Here is a 14,052-nt window from a genome sequence, read left to right on the forward strand (position 1 = left end):
AACTACTTTCTTTTAAGTAGTAAGACACGTCTTGGTTTATATTGATGAAAGAGGAATATCCAATAAGGACGATGTCCAGATTCTATTGGAACATCCACGAGAGATAGAATATTTTGAGGAATCTTCTGATTCAGTTACTCAAATAGTTTCTACACTCAGTTCTTCGTCAAATGTAATAGGAAGTGATAGTATGAAGGTTGTTACTTCAAAGTTGGAAGCCTTCTACATGATATTCACTTTATTACTAATAGAGGAAGATAACATGATAGATGACAAATTCGTTAAAGCTACATTTTTCCTATGTCTTAGTTCAATCGAACAGAAGACTAGCAATGGAAAGAGGGAAGAACTGAATTGTCATCAATGCCTGCTGAAAGCAAGAAAGGCAAGATAAATTAGGTGAAAAGGCAAATTGAAGATGCATTGTAAGTCGGATTGACCTCTTCTAAAGAAGGACAATGACTTAGATAACAATGCAACTTCTAAAGGAAAGATCTTAATCCAGTTGGGCAGTTGTTGTAGTGGGAGCTATTTATTTATACTCACTTAATTGTTTGTTTTGATGTTAGAGTTTTGTTTTATTGGTACAGTTTAGTTTAGAAAGAATTCAGTTTCAGTTTCTAAACTTGTTTATGATTAAGCGATGTTCGATGTCATTTTATAATGCGTGCATTATTAAGAAATGTGATTCGAATATCTATCATAGTACCATAGAAAAACAAATTATACATCATAGTATCTAAACAATATAAATGCAACAAGATTGAGTTTCGAACAACAGTTCAACTTCTTATACAATGAATGATAAAGTATTTATGGCACTTAGACATAAGGCCAAGAAAGTACTTAGTAATTGTTCAAACTGATTTTGTCTAACCCAAGTGACTATCGAGATTTTAACAACTTGCTTGTTAAATAGCTCGAAAGTCAAGTAAGTCTGGTTGATGCACTATAAGTAAGGATCCTTTGGTGGTTCAAGAGACTCGGAATACTTATAGAGATGCAACATAGAAAGAGTAGCAAGTCTCAATGGTCTACACCATGGGAGACGAGCAATGAGTTAAGATCAGTAGTGAGAGTTAAATCCTAGTTGACTACTCCAAGCATTCTTCTAAAGAATGGGATAGTCATATAAGAAGATATCGAAGTCTCTCTAAGACAAGTTCGATATGGGAACAGTTTCACTCAATAACACCTTATCATTGATGGGATATACGTTGGAAACAACGAGTTATATCTTAAAGAAACTACCATAACATCAGTACCTTCTACAACACACGAGTTGTGGACTAGAGGTAAGTCTAGTCCAACACATCTCAAGGTGTGGAGTTATTCCAACACATGTTTTGGAAAAGGTATCCAAGAAATTGGAGTTGTGTACTGAGGTATGTTTTAAGATTGTCCAAACTGATAGAAAAGGTACAGGTTCTATAATCTTCACGGAAAGATAGGTGTTTGTTTACACGAATACTAGATTCTTTGATGAAGATTATGAGAAGAACTACAAGCCTAACAAGCATGATAATTCTCAAGATAATGAGAATATCTATTTTCCATCTTAACCAAGAAGTCATACCATTAGATACTTATGCACTTAGAAAATCAACATTTGTACCTAAGATTATAAGAGTCATGTCGTAGTGGGAGCGTTCCTTGCGAACATAACAAGTTCATGGGTCTAACAGAGTCTTTAGACTCAGTTTTTGATCGACTTGAATCTAATCTCTGTAACTACAAGGACGCATTGACTCATTCATATAATCATTCTTGATAAGTTGATAGATTCTGAATAATAATCTAAGATAGACAAGAATGTTTGCAAGACTTGCGATACTACCCATAGACTTTTTTAGCTAGTGGGAGCTAGTGGATCTGCAAGTGTAAACATGGATCTTAAAAGGCTAGAATAATGGCTAAAGGGTTACACCTAGAGAGAATCATATTCTCGTCTGTCATTCTGCTTAAGTCGATATATATCATATTATCTATTGTAGCTTACATAAATTAGGATGTATGTATTATGATTGTCAAGACAGTTTTCTTTAAGTAGAAGTCTTGAGGAGATCATCTACATGGAACCTCTTAATGGTTATGTGCTACAAGTACAAGAAAGTTGAAAGTGCACTATATTTGGTATTCTTGGTACATGATGACATCTATAAAAGTTGATAAACAACTAAGAGGGTTATCTAGCGTAGGAAATTGGTTGTCTACCCAGTTTAATGATGATGGATTTAAGATAAACTAGTTACATTCTAAGCATCTAAGTGTTAGAGTTTGTATACTAGAAATCACGTTTCGAGTGATTGAATACTGTAAAACTCTTATTTTATTTTCCAATGAATAAAACAGATTATTTTTGTCATAATGTTGTTATGTAATAATGGATGTTAATGCATGTTTAAATGTATAAGTTAACTTAACAAAGTCTAAGTCTTTGTTTTAGTAGACCGGTTGTAGGCGTCGTCCACTTTAAGGTAACACGGTCAGTTCTAAACAAAGAAAAAGAAAAAGATAAATTTCACAACCAAGTTGGAATTTGACTATCCATCGAGAAAGGTTGCAATGTCAGTCCGCATATTTCTAAGCCTTACTGAAATAAGATGACATTGGTCTGGTATACCACTGAACGGATCTAACAGCAACACTTGCCCTTATGCTATCTACTGAAAGGCGAGGTCTTGATAAATATTTGTTTCTTAATCAATGTAGGTTAGCATTGAGCATACGGTATTGATTATGCATTACTTTGACTTATCAAATGGTGCGGGTTTTTCGTAACCCAATGATCCTGATATATTGGGTAGTGGTGATCAATATCTAGCGGTGCTAGGATTGCTATTATATTGAATCGTGCGCGAGCTGAGTCTCATTTGATAATGTCCTCAAGAGGAGCGCGAAACAAGGTTTTATTATTCGGAACCTAGCTAGTTGGAGTTTGATTACTCTATGAATAATAAATAAGCGTTTTATGCTAAGTCCACTCTTGGAATTAATAAGAAGTTAATTAATTAAGTCTATAGCAGATATTAATTAATTAATGGACATTTTATCTTAAGCGCGGGAAATGAAAGATAAACGGAAACCCGGATTACTTGTAATTTCGGATTCGGATGGGGAGAGTTCAATATTACTTCTGTAGTGGCTGCTCGTAATATTCCAATTATAACTTATATTAAATTGTGGGTTCAATTTAATTAGTAAAAAGTAAATTGGATGAGCCCATATCCAAAACCTTCCATAGATCCATGTCTGGGCCCAAAAGGAACTTAATATAAATAGGAGAATAAAGGAGACAGAAAGAACACAATTTTATTTCTCAAAATTTTCAAAAATTTCGAAACTCCCCAGCTGAAGGAGATTTCGAATTCTACTCCTTTTCTCAAAAGGATTTCTTCTGTCTTCTTTATTTAAGTCCTAGTATTCTAGTGAGATCAGCCCACACTGATATTGGAGTACAGTTCGGGAACCAGAGAGAAGATTTGTGGTCTAGTATTCAAAGCATCACGTGGAGAAGAAGCTAACCATCTTCAATTCTTTGGAGAATTAATTAGGTGTTTTTCTGCTCCGTAGAAAAGCATGTTTTAGGTTTCAATATTCTTAAAGCATGATTAATTCAAGTTATGAGCATGATGCATGTGAGAATTACGCGAATAGATTTTGTCTAAATAATCTTCTAAATAGATCCGATTATTATGTGATTTATTGGTGTGATTGATAATTGTTAATTATGATAATCCATGCAAAAACACCCGCTTCCGCTTTCGATTCCATCAATTGGTATCAGAGCCAGTCTTTGGCTCTGATTATTTGGATTTAAATTTCGCGAAATTCATGTATGCATGTCTTATTTGATTTCAAAGCATGTTCTTGTGTGATTATTATTTATCTTATGCATGATGAACTCAAGAACATTTGAATCATGGAACTTGAATTATTCGAACGCACGAGATGTGCGATTCGTCGGCGCTTGCGCCGGGACGAATCACACTACATGCCATCGGAGTAGGGTTGTCGAATTGAGTGGGAGCCGAGGGTGACGGGCATGGGGCGACGCGCCGGCGAGCAAGGACTCGCGCGCGCCGCCTACCAAACCCGACAAAACCCTAGCCGGCGCCCGAATCAAATTCGACCATTGCCGACGTCGAAGTGGGAGCCGAGGGGCGACGATCACGCGGCGTCGCGCTGGCGAGCATGGGCTCGTGCTCGCCGCCGGTCGAGACCGTGACCCCTAGCCGGAATCCGCTGCGTCGCGCGAAGAAGGGCGCGGTGGCTCGTCCGAGAGCTGCCGAGGCGCCGGAAACCCTAACCCTAACCCTAGAACCCTAATCACCCAGCCCTAGCGGCGCATGACCGAGAGCAACCGCCGCTGCTGGTTGGTGCGAGGCCGCCGGAGCAGTGGGAGCTCGACGGAGCTGTGCGGCCTTCGCTGCGTGGCTGGTTGACGCGACGGAGGGAGTCGCGGCGTCTACTCACCGCGGAGGGAGGAGGAAGCAAGGCACCGATCGGCGCGATCTGCCGATGGCGGTCGGGCGGCGAACACGCCGCTCCGGCGAACGTCTCCGGGGATGTCTTCAAATCTTCGTCGTGTTGATTCGGGCAAACCTCGAATCACAAGATATTGACGAAAGATTAGTTTAATGATTATATAATTGATAAATTAAAAGATATCATTAAAAATAATATTATTTAATAAAATAAAATATTTTGGGAAGATTTCCCTAGATTTTAGGAATATTTTGATTATTTTCTATATCTATGAATATTTTATATCCTAGATGATATAGATAAGAATAATTTAATAGTTTCCTAATTATAATATATAGCTAGAATCTATATAAAAGGATAGATATATATAACATTACATTAAATAATATAAAATTATTTTCTTCCTAATCTTGAACTTGGAAATTATATGAATTTAATTTTTCATGTCTAATTAAGATTATAAATAATGTACTTTATTTTAGATATATCTTATAGTATGACATGAATAAGAATTAAATTCTAGATTAATAATTCCTAAACTAAGATACTAAAGTTAATAAAAGATTTAATTATCCAGTCAATTAAATACCAACAGAATTTAATTAGTCTTAATCTGCCTTAAGGCTAGAGGATAATTAATGAAAAACCATAACACAAATATCTAAGCGATAATTATGAACTAAAAGTTTATATATGGTTTCCATCGGTTGGACTGCCAAAATTTTGTGAAGCTGATTTTCTAATATTATCGTCACCTACAGAGTAGGGACAATAATCCTATGAAAACAGTAAGTTCATAAGGGCGAACTTCTCACATAATAAATAGAATGATCTAGAAAGTGGTTCCCAAGGAACTACGAGTTTCAGGGTTCAATCATAATTTATGAGATAGCTTGGTTTTGTTATCAACACATGAACATTGTTATGGGTGTATTGTAGAAACAAAAATTATGTTATGCTAAATCTGATGGTCGTGCTTAGGCAGCATTAGGCGTGTCAACCTCCAGAGGAGGAAGCTATTGATACATCGATGTTGTGACCAGTAAAATTGTCAAAATTTTAATGCGTATTAACCTCCAGAGGAGGATACAATTTTTTAAGCTGTTGTAAGATTTTGAAAAGTTTTGTGGTTAATCTACTCAATTTCCTTACATAAGTTTATGACAAATAGTAAATTCTTCTGTTTGCAGTGCAATAAAATTCGTAAAGATGTCTTTTAATCCTCTTTCGGCCATTCTCAAAGAAAACAAACTCGAAGGCCAAAATTACATAGAATGGAAACAAAACTTGGATATCGTTCTCACAGCCGAAGAGTACAAGTTTGTGCTCACTACTCCACGCCCAGCTTTGCCGGCAGCTAATGCCGCGCAAGCATTGCGAGATGCGCGTAGACGGTGGCATAAGGCGAATGAGATGGCTAAGTGCTATATGTTGGCTTCTATGTCATCAGTACTCAAGCATCAGCATTCTGCCATGGAGACTGCCGCCGAGATTATGACGAATCTCGCAAATCTTTTTGGTACTCAGAATTGAACGGCCAAGTCTCAAGCCTTTCGGAGTATCATGACGAAGTCTATGAAGGAAGGCTCGTCTGTGAGGCAACACGTCCTCGAGATGATGAGCCACCTCAACCAGATTGAGGTTTTGGGAGGGACGATCGATCCCGAGTCCCAGGTTACTATAATCCTTCAAAGTCTTTCCCCTAGCTTCCAACAGTTCAAGCTCAATTTCGAGATGAACAAGCGGAATTACACTTTGGCAGAGCTGCTGACTGAACTTCAGTCGGCGGAGGACCTTATGGTTCAAGCTAAGGTAGCTATGCTGAGTTTGGCGCCTAATTCCTCTGGCTCTAAGCCTAGAAAAGGAAAGAAAAAGGCACCGAACCCAGTGGCAGCTAAGAATGCTAAGGGAAAGAAGAAACAGCGGGGTGACAAGAAGCCTACTGGAAAGTGCTTCAGATGTGGAGAGAAGGGTCATTGAAAGCCAGATTGTCCTAAGAAGGGCAAGGCTACATGTATGCACCATGCTCTAGTAGTCGAGTCATGTTTGGCTTCGACATCTACTCATACTTGGGTTATTGATACTGGAGCAACTGATCATATATGTTTTGATCCTGACTTAATGCAGGTGACAAGACGTTTACATGATCGTGAGATCGAAGTCCAGCTGGGCGACGCTACGAAAGTGGCGGCCGTTGCAGTGGGAGACGTTTATTTGCGTTTTTCTAGTGATAGATTTTTTATTTTGAAGAATGTTTTGTTGATACCTTCCTTTAGAAGAAATTTAATTTCAGTTTCTAAATTGTCTTTTGATGGTTATTCGATTTCTTTTAATGACAATTGCGTTATTAAGAAAGATGGTTCTTATATCTGTCGTGGTATCATGGACAACAATCTGTACACGATCACTTCTACACAATTTAATCAACGTAAATCAGAACTCAATACTACATCGAAAATTTCTAAGAAAAGAATAGAACCTTCAAGTTCAATGAATGAAACGTACTTATGGCACCTTAGACTTGGTCATGCCAACGAAAGAAGAATTCATGCGATGGTTGATCAAGATCTTATCAAAGGTCTTGAGAAGGAACCATTTTCGAAGTGTGAATCCTGTCTCGAAGGCAAGATGACTAAGAGACCATTTAGGTCAAAGGGGAATAGGGCCAAGGAAGTACTTGAGCTCATTCATACTGATGTGTGTGGACCAATGTCAACCGAGGCAAGGGGCGGTTTTCGATATTTCGTCACCTTTATAGATGACTACTCGAAAATCGGATACATCTATTTGATGCGCTACAAGTCTGAAACTTTTGACAAGTTCAAGGAGTTTAAGGCTAAAGTAGAGACGCATCATGGTAAGAGTATCAAATGCCTGCGATCTGATCGCGGAGGCGAATACCTAAGTGCCGAGTTTTTAGACTACTTATCAGTGGCGGGAATTCAATCCCAAACGATTGCGCCGGGCACACCCCAGCAGAATGGCGTAGCTAAAAGAAGGAACAGGACCTTATTAAATATGGTCCGCTCGATGATGAGTTATGCATGGTTACCTATTTCGTTTTGGGGGCATGTTTTGCTTTCAGCAAACTATCTCTTAGACAACTTACCTTCTAAATCAGTTCCTACTACCCCATATGAGTTGTGGAATGGGCGAAAGCCCAATCTAGAACATCTCAGAGTGTGGGGGTGTCCGGCCCATGTATTGGAAAAGGATCCAACTAAGCTGGAATCTAGGACAGAGGTTTGTGTGTTTATAGGATACCCTAGAGGAACGAAAGCTTATGAATTCTATAGTCTCCGAGATCAGAAAGTAATTGTGAGCACTCAAGCCACATTCTTAGAGGAAGACTTTGTAATGAATCATAAGTCCAGCAGTGAGATAGCTCTAGAAGAGCTGACTCAAGTCACAACTTCCATTAACCAAGAACAATTACCTAGTGTAACAACAATTCCAGAAATTTCAACTAATACTCCAGATGTTGTAGTGCCGCGTCGCAGTGGGAGGGTCTCTCACGAGCCCGAAAGATACATTGGTTTGGGAGAGTGTATGGATCACTCCTCGGACAACAATGTACTTGATCCCTGGAATCTTGCAGAGGCGCAGACAGATGTCGATCATTGCGAATGGGTGAAAGCAATGGATTCGGAACTACAATCAATGGTAGACAAAGACGTCTACGATTTGTCTGTCCTACCCGAAGGCTGTACTGCCATTGGGAGCAAGTGGATATACAAACGTAAACGTGGACCCGATGGACGAGTTAAAGTCTTCAAGGCAAGATTAGTGGCTAAGGGGTATACCCAAAAGGAAGGCATCGATTACGATGAGACCTTCTCCCCAGTGGCCATGCTCAAATCAATCCGTATACTTTTGTCTATAGCAGCTTACATGGATTGGGAAGTATGGCAGATGGACGTTAAGACTGCGTTTTTAAACGGGAGTCTTGAGGAGACCATCTACATGGAACAACCCGAAGGCTATGTGGTAAAGGGCAAGGAACACATGGTTTAGAAGCTTAAGAAGGCCATTTATGGCCTCAAGCAAGCATCTAGATCATGGAACCAGTGTTTCGATGAAACCGTTCAAAAGTTTGGATTCGAAAAATGCCCTAATGAAAGCTGCGTGTATAAGAAAGTTGAAAAGGGAAATGTTGTGTTCTTAGTTCTATATGTAGATGACATTCTTCTAATTGGAAACAATAAAAAGATGTTGTCATCAGTGCGAACTTAGTTGTCCAGCCAGTTCGAGATGAAAGATATGGGTGATGCGGGACACATTCTCGGTATCAAGGTTCTAAGGAACCGTGCAAAGAGAATGTTGTGCTTATCCCAAGAATCTTACATCGACACAGTACTTAGACGCTTTAGCATGCAAGATCCCAAGAAAAGTTTCCTACCTTTTAGACATGACATCCATTTATCTCAAGAGATGTGTCCTAAGACAACATCTGAGATAGCAGAGATGAGAAGAATACCATATGCCTCAGCAGTTGGTAGTCTCATGTATGCTATGCTTTGTACTAGACCTGATATTTGCTTTGTTGTTGGCATGGTAGCAAGATATCAATCAAATCCCGGCCAAGGACATTGGACTGCCGTAAAGAACATACTCAAGTACCTTAATCGGACTAAGCACTATGTTCTAGTTTACAATGCAGCCGAGCTCTGTCCTTTAGGATATACAGATTCAGATTTTCAAGCTGATGTAGATTCGAGAAAATCAACTTCCGGATATGCGTTTACCTTAGGAGGTGGAGCTGTAATTTGGAAGAGTGTAAAGTAGAAATGCATTGCAGACTCTACCATGGAAGCCGAGTATGTGACCGCTTCGGAGGCTGCAAAAGAGGTTGTATGGCTTAAGAACTTCCTTCTGGACTTAGGTGTGGTTGCGAATATGCCCAAGAGCATCACCATTTATTGTGATAATTCTGGTGCTGTGGCAAATTCGAGAGAACCACGTGCTCATAAGGCGAGCAAGCACATAGAAAGGAAGTATCATATCATTCGAGATATAGTGCAGAGTGGAGACATAAAAGTGGTCAAGATTGAGTCAGAAAACAACCTGCCAGATCCTTTCATGAAGGCATTAGCGGTAAAGCCGTATGAAAGTCATGTTGAAGGAATGGGAGTTCGACTAATTCAAGACCTCAATCCGCTTTCAGTATAAGTGGGAGAATTATTAGACGTTAGCACATTTTGTATACTCGAAAGTGTTTTGAGTATCAGTGGGAGATTGTTAGAGTTTGTATACTAGAAATCACGTTTCGAGTGATTGAATACTGTAAAACTCTTATTTTATTTTCCAATGAATAAAACAGATTTTACATTTAATGGATGTTAATGCATGTTTAAATGTATAAGTTAACTTAACAAAGTCTAAGTCTTTGTTTTAGTAGACCGGTTGTGGGCGTCGTCCACTTTAAGGTAACACGGTTAGTTCTAAACAAAGAAAAAGCTAAATTTCACAACCAAGTTGGAATTTGACTATCCATCGAGAAAGGTTGCAATGTCAGTCCGTATATTTCTAAGCCTTACTGAAATAAGATGACATTGGTCTGGTATACCACTGAACGGATCTAACAGCAACACTTGCCCTTATGCTATCTACTGAAAGGCGAGGTCTTGATAAATATTTGTTTCTTAATCAATGTAGGTTAGCATTGAGCATACGGTATTGATTATGCATTACTTTGACTTATCAAATGGTGCGGATTTTTCGTAACCCAATGATCCTGATATATTGGGTAGTGGTGATCAATATCTAGCGGTGCTAGGATTGCTATTATATTGAATCGTGCGCGAGCTGAGTCTCGTTTGATAATGTCCTCAAGAGGAGCGCGAAACAAGGTTTTATTATTCGGAACCTATCTAGTTGGAGTTTGATTACTCTATGAATAATAAATAAGCGTTTCATGCTAAGTCCACTCTTGGAATTAATAAGAAGTTAATTAATTAAGTCTATAGCAGATATTAATTAATTAATGGACATTTTATCTTAAGCGCGGGAAATGAAAGATAAACGGAAACCCGGATTACTTGTAATTTCGGATTCGGATGGGGAGAGTTCAATATTACTTCTGTAGTGGCTGCTCGTAATATTCCAATTATAACTTATATTAAATTGTGGGTTCAATTTAATTAGTAAAAAGTAAATTGGATGAGCCCATATCCAAAACCTTCCATAGATCCATGTCTGGGCCCAAAAGGAACTTAATATAAATAGGAGAATAAATGAGACAGAAAGAACACAATTTTATTTCTCAAAATTTTCGAAAATTTCGAAACTCCCCAGCTGAAGGAGATTTCGAATTCTACTCCTTTTCTCAAAAGGATTTCTTCTGTCTTCTTTATTTAAGTCCTAGTATTCTAGTGAGATCAGCCCACACTGATATTGGAGTACAGTTCGGGAACCAGAGAGAACATTTGTGGTCTAGTATTCAAAGCATCACGTGGAGAAGAAGCTAACCATCTTCAATTCTTTGGAGAATTAATTAGGTGTTTTTCTGCTCCGTAGAAAAGCATGTTTTAGGTTTCAATATTCTTAAAGCATGATTAATTCAAGTTATGAGCATGATGAATGTGAGAATTACGCGAATAGATTTTGTGTAAATAATCTTCTAAATAGATCCGATTATTATGTGATTTATTGGTGTGATTGATAATTGTTAATTATGATAATCCATGCAAAAACACCCGCTTCCGCTGCCGGTTCCATCACTAAGTCATTAGATTGCTAGAAAAAGAATGTTAAGTTTTCTTAAAGAATCCTACATCTATATCATACTTAGACACTTTAGCATTGAAAATTCCAAGAAAAAGTTTTACTTCTCTAGACGGAATTATCTTGTCTCTAGCCAAGTGTTTTTCAACACTAAATGAGATCAAGAAGAATGAGACAAGTTCCGTAATTGGAAGTCTCATGTATGCTATGATGTGTATTAAGTTAGATATTAGCTTTGTCGTTGGCAAAGAAGCTTGATATCATATTATCCATGGCAAAGGACATTGGATTAGTAAAGAGTATACTATAGTACTTGAAGAAGACTAAACGGTATGCTCTAGTTTACCAGACATCCATGTTATGTCCTTTAGGTTACATCGACTCGATTTTATTATTGATCGGTGATCGAGTTATCCTCTGACTATGTGTTCACGTTAGGAGTTGAAAACTGAGTCTTGAAGGAGTGTGATTACATCACAAGCTCTATCATGATAATTACAAGTGTGGTTTCATTGGAAACTACTAAGGTAGTTATTTATCTCAGTTACTTCCTAATAGCTTTGACCGTGATTCCGAGTATGCATATGAGTATTATATTTTATTATGGTTACTCTAGGCATGTGTCTAACTCGAGGGAAACACGATCTGATAAAGATAAGCAATCATATAAAGAGGAAGCATGAAATTAATTAAGGAAAAAGTGCGCAGCGAGACATTATGGCTACCAAGATATCATCAGAGAACATCCTGACAGAATTATTCACAAAATGCTTATATGGCAACATGTTTAACACATGAGGTGAAAAGTATGGTAGTTCGATGTATCATGGTCCGCCTGCTTAGAGTATAAGTGGGAGAGTTTTGGCAGTGGGTATACTCGAAAGCATGATTTTGAGTATAAGTGGGAGATTGTTAGGATTGGTATACTGAAAAGCATACTTCGAGCATGTTGCACGGATAGAATTGCTTGTATACAATAAATTTTACAATCCACTTTTAACCCAAAGCGAGAAGAAGTAATTTTATCGCATTGATGTTTGCTTGTGCATTTATAAGATGTTTCTCAAACATTTAAATGTATAAGAAGCAAACAAGTCTAATATTTCTACATAGTAGACTGGTCATGAACGACGTTCACAGAAGGTGACACAGTCGGTTCTTTGTAGAAGAGAAATAGAATTTCACAATCTAGACAGGCTTTGGCTACCTATCGTGAAAGGTTGCAGTGTCAGTCCGCATGTTTCCTTACCTTAGGAAATAAACGACACTGGTGTGGTATAGTACTGGAGGATCTAACAGTTGAGATAAGTCTTTCTTGCTATTTACTGAAAGACGAGGTCTCGGTGATTGTTATTTCTTAATCATTGTTGATATAACATTGAGCATACGATATTGATTATACACTACTTTGATTTATCAAATGGTGCGGGATTTTCGCAATCCAAGTATCCTGATATCTTGGATAGTGGTGATCAATGTCTAGAGGTGCTAGTATTGTTATTGCAATGAATCGTGTGCTGGGTGAGTCCAATTTGATAATATCCTCAAGAGGTGTTCGGAAAAGGTTTTATTATTCAGAAACCCGGCCGGTTGGAATTTATTCCAGAATAATAAATAAAGATTTTGAACTAGACAACTCTTGGAAAAAGATATTAATTAATTAAAGTCAAATAACAGACTTAAATTGATTAACGGATATTTATATCTTTAACACGGGAAATAATAAATTAAAGAGGTAAAAGCCCGGATTACTCGTAATTTGGGATTGGACGGGCAATCAATATTATTATACTATAGTGGATGATAATAATATTCTGTTTGGACTTGTATTAAATTGGGGCTCAATTTAATTAGTAAAAGTCCAACAGGTTTGGCCCAAGTCCAACCTCCATGGATCCCTAATCTGGCCATCATAACTCAATATAAAAGGAGATTAGAAAGGAGATTTAAATTTTTTTTACACATAAATTTTCGTGCTCCCCTCTGGGAGTGGACGAAAAGTCAGTTTTCTCAAAAACTGATATTCTGTCTTCTTTCTGTTCAAGCCCTTTTCGATTCTGACAAGCTTTGCCTACCCAAAGGTCATTATCTGAGTTCAGGATACAGATTAGAAGATTCGTGGTCGAGTACGAAGATTTTCATGTGGAGAAGGAGCAAGCAATCGTCGATTCTTTAGAGAATCAGATCGGTAACCTTAATCCGTAGAATATCATGAATTAGGGTTTTGATTCCTTATTTGTGAATTATATGTGTTCTAGCATGCAATTGATTGTTTAACATGTGGTTAATTGATCTCATAATCTGTCAAATAGATCCATATGTATGATTTATTTGTGAATGCATGACTTTCGCTGTGCAAGGGGGCACCAATCCCCAGCAGTTAGTGAGAAAGAAGAGAATACGAGCGACAAGAGGTGAATATGAGTTCATCCGAATTTTCTTTATAAAACCACTAGGGCCATGTTTGGTTGGCGGGAAAGTAAAGTTGGAAAGAAAAATGATTCCCGGGAATATGATTCCTAATAACTTTACTTTCCAGTGTTTGGAAAATATCAAGATTTAAAATTTTATATTTGATTTAAACACCAAACTAAAAATAGGGTACTTATTATTTTTTATTTATAAAAAAAATAATAATACAATTTTTTTTGACAAATTATTAGTTACAAATGATAATAATTACATTATTATATTTATTATTATGATGATAGTTTAAATATGGATCATCCATCATAATATATAATAATATAATTGTCTTTATAGTTACATGGAATATTATAATTATAATGATTATCATAATAAATATTATTATTATTATTATTATTATAATTAAATAAATTT

Source organism: Salvia hispanica, chromosome 4, assembly GCF_029641045.1.
Source record: "Salvia hispanica isolate PSC_SH4W2 chromosome 4, Shi_PSC_v1, whole genome shotgun sequence".
In the NCBI taxonomy this organism is placed as follows: Eukaryota; Viridiplantae; Streptophyta; class Magnoliopsida; order Lamiales; family Lamiaceae; genus Salvia; species Salvia hispanica.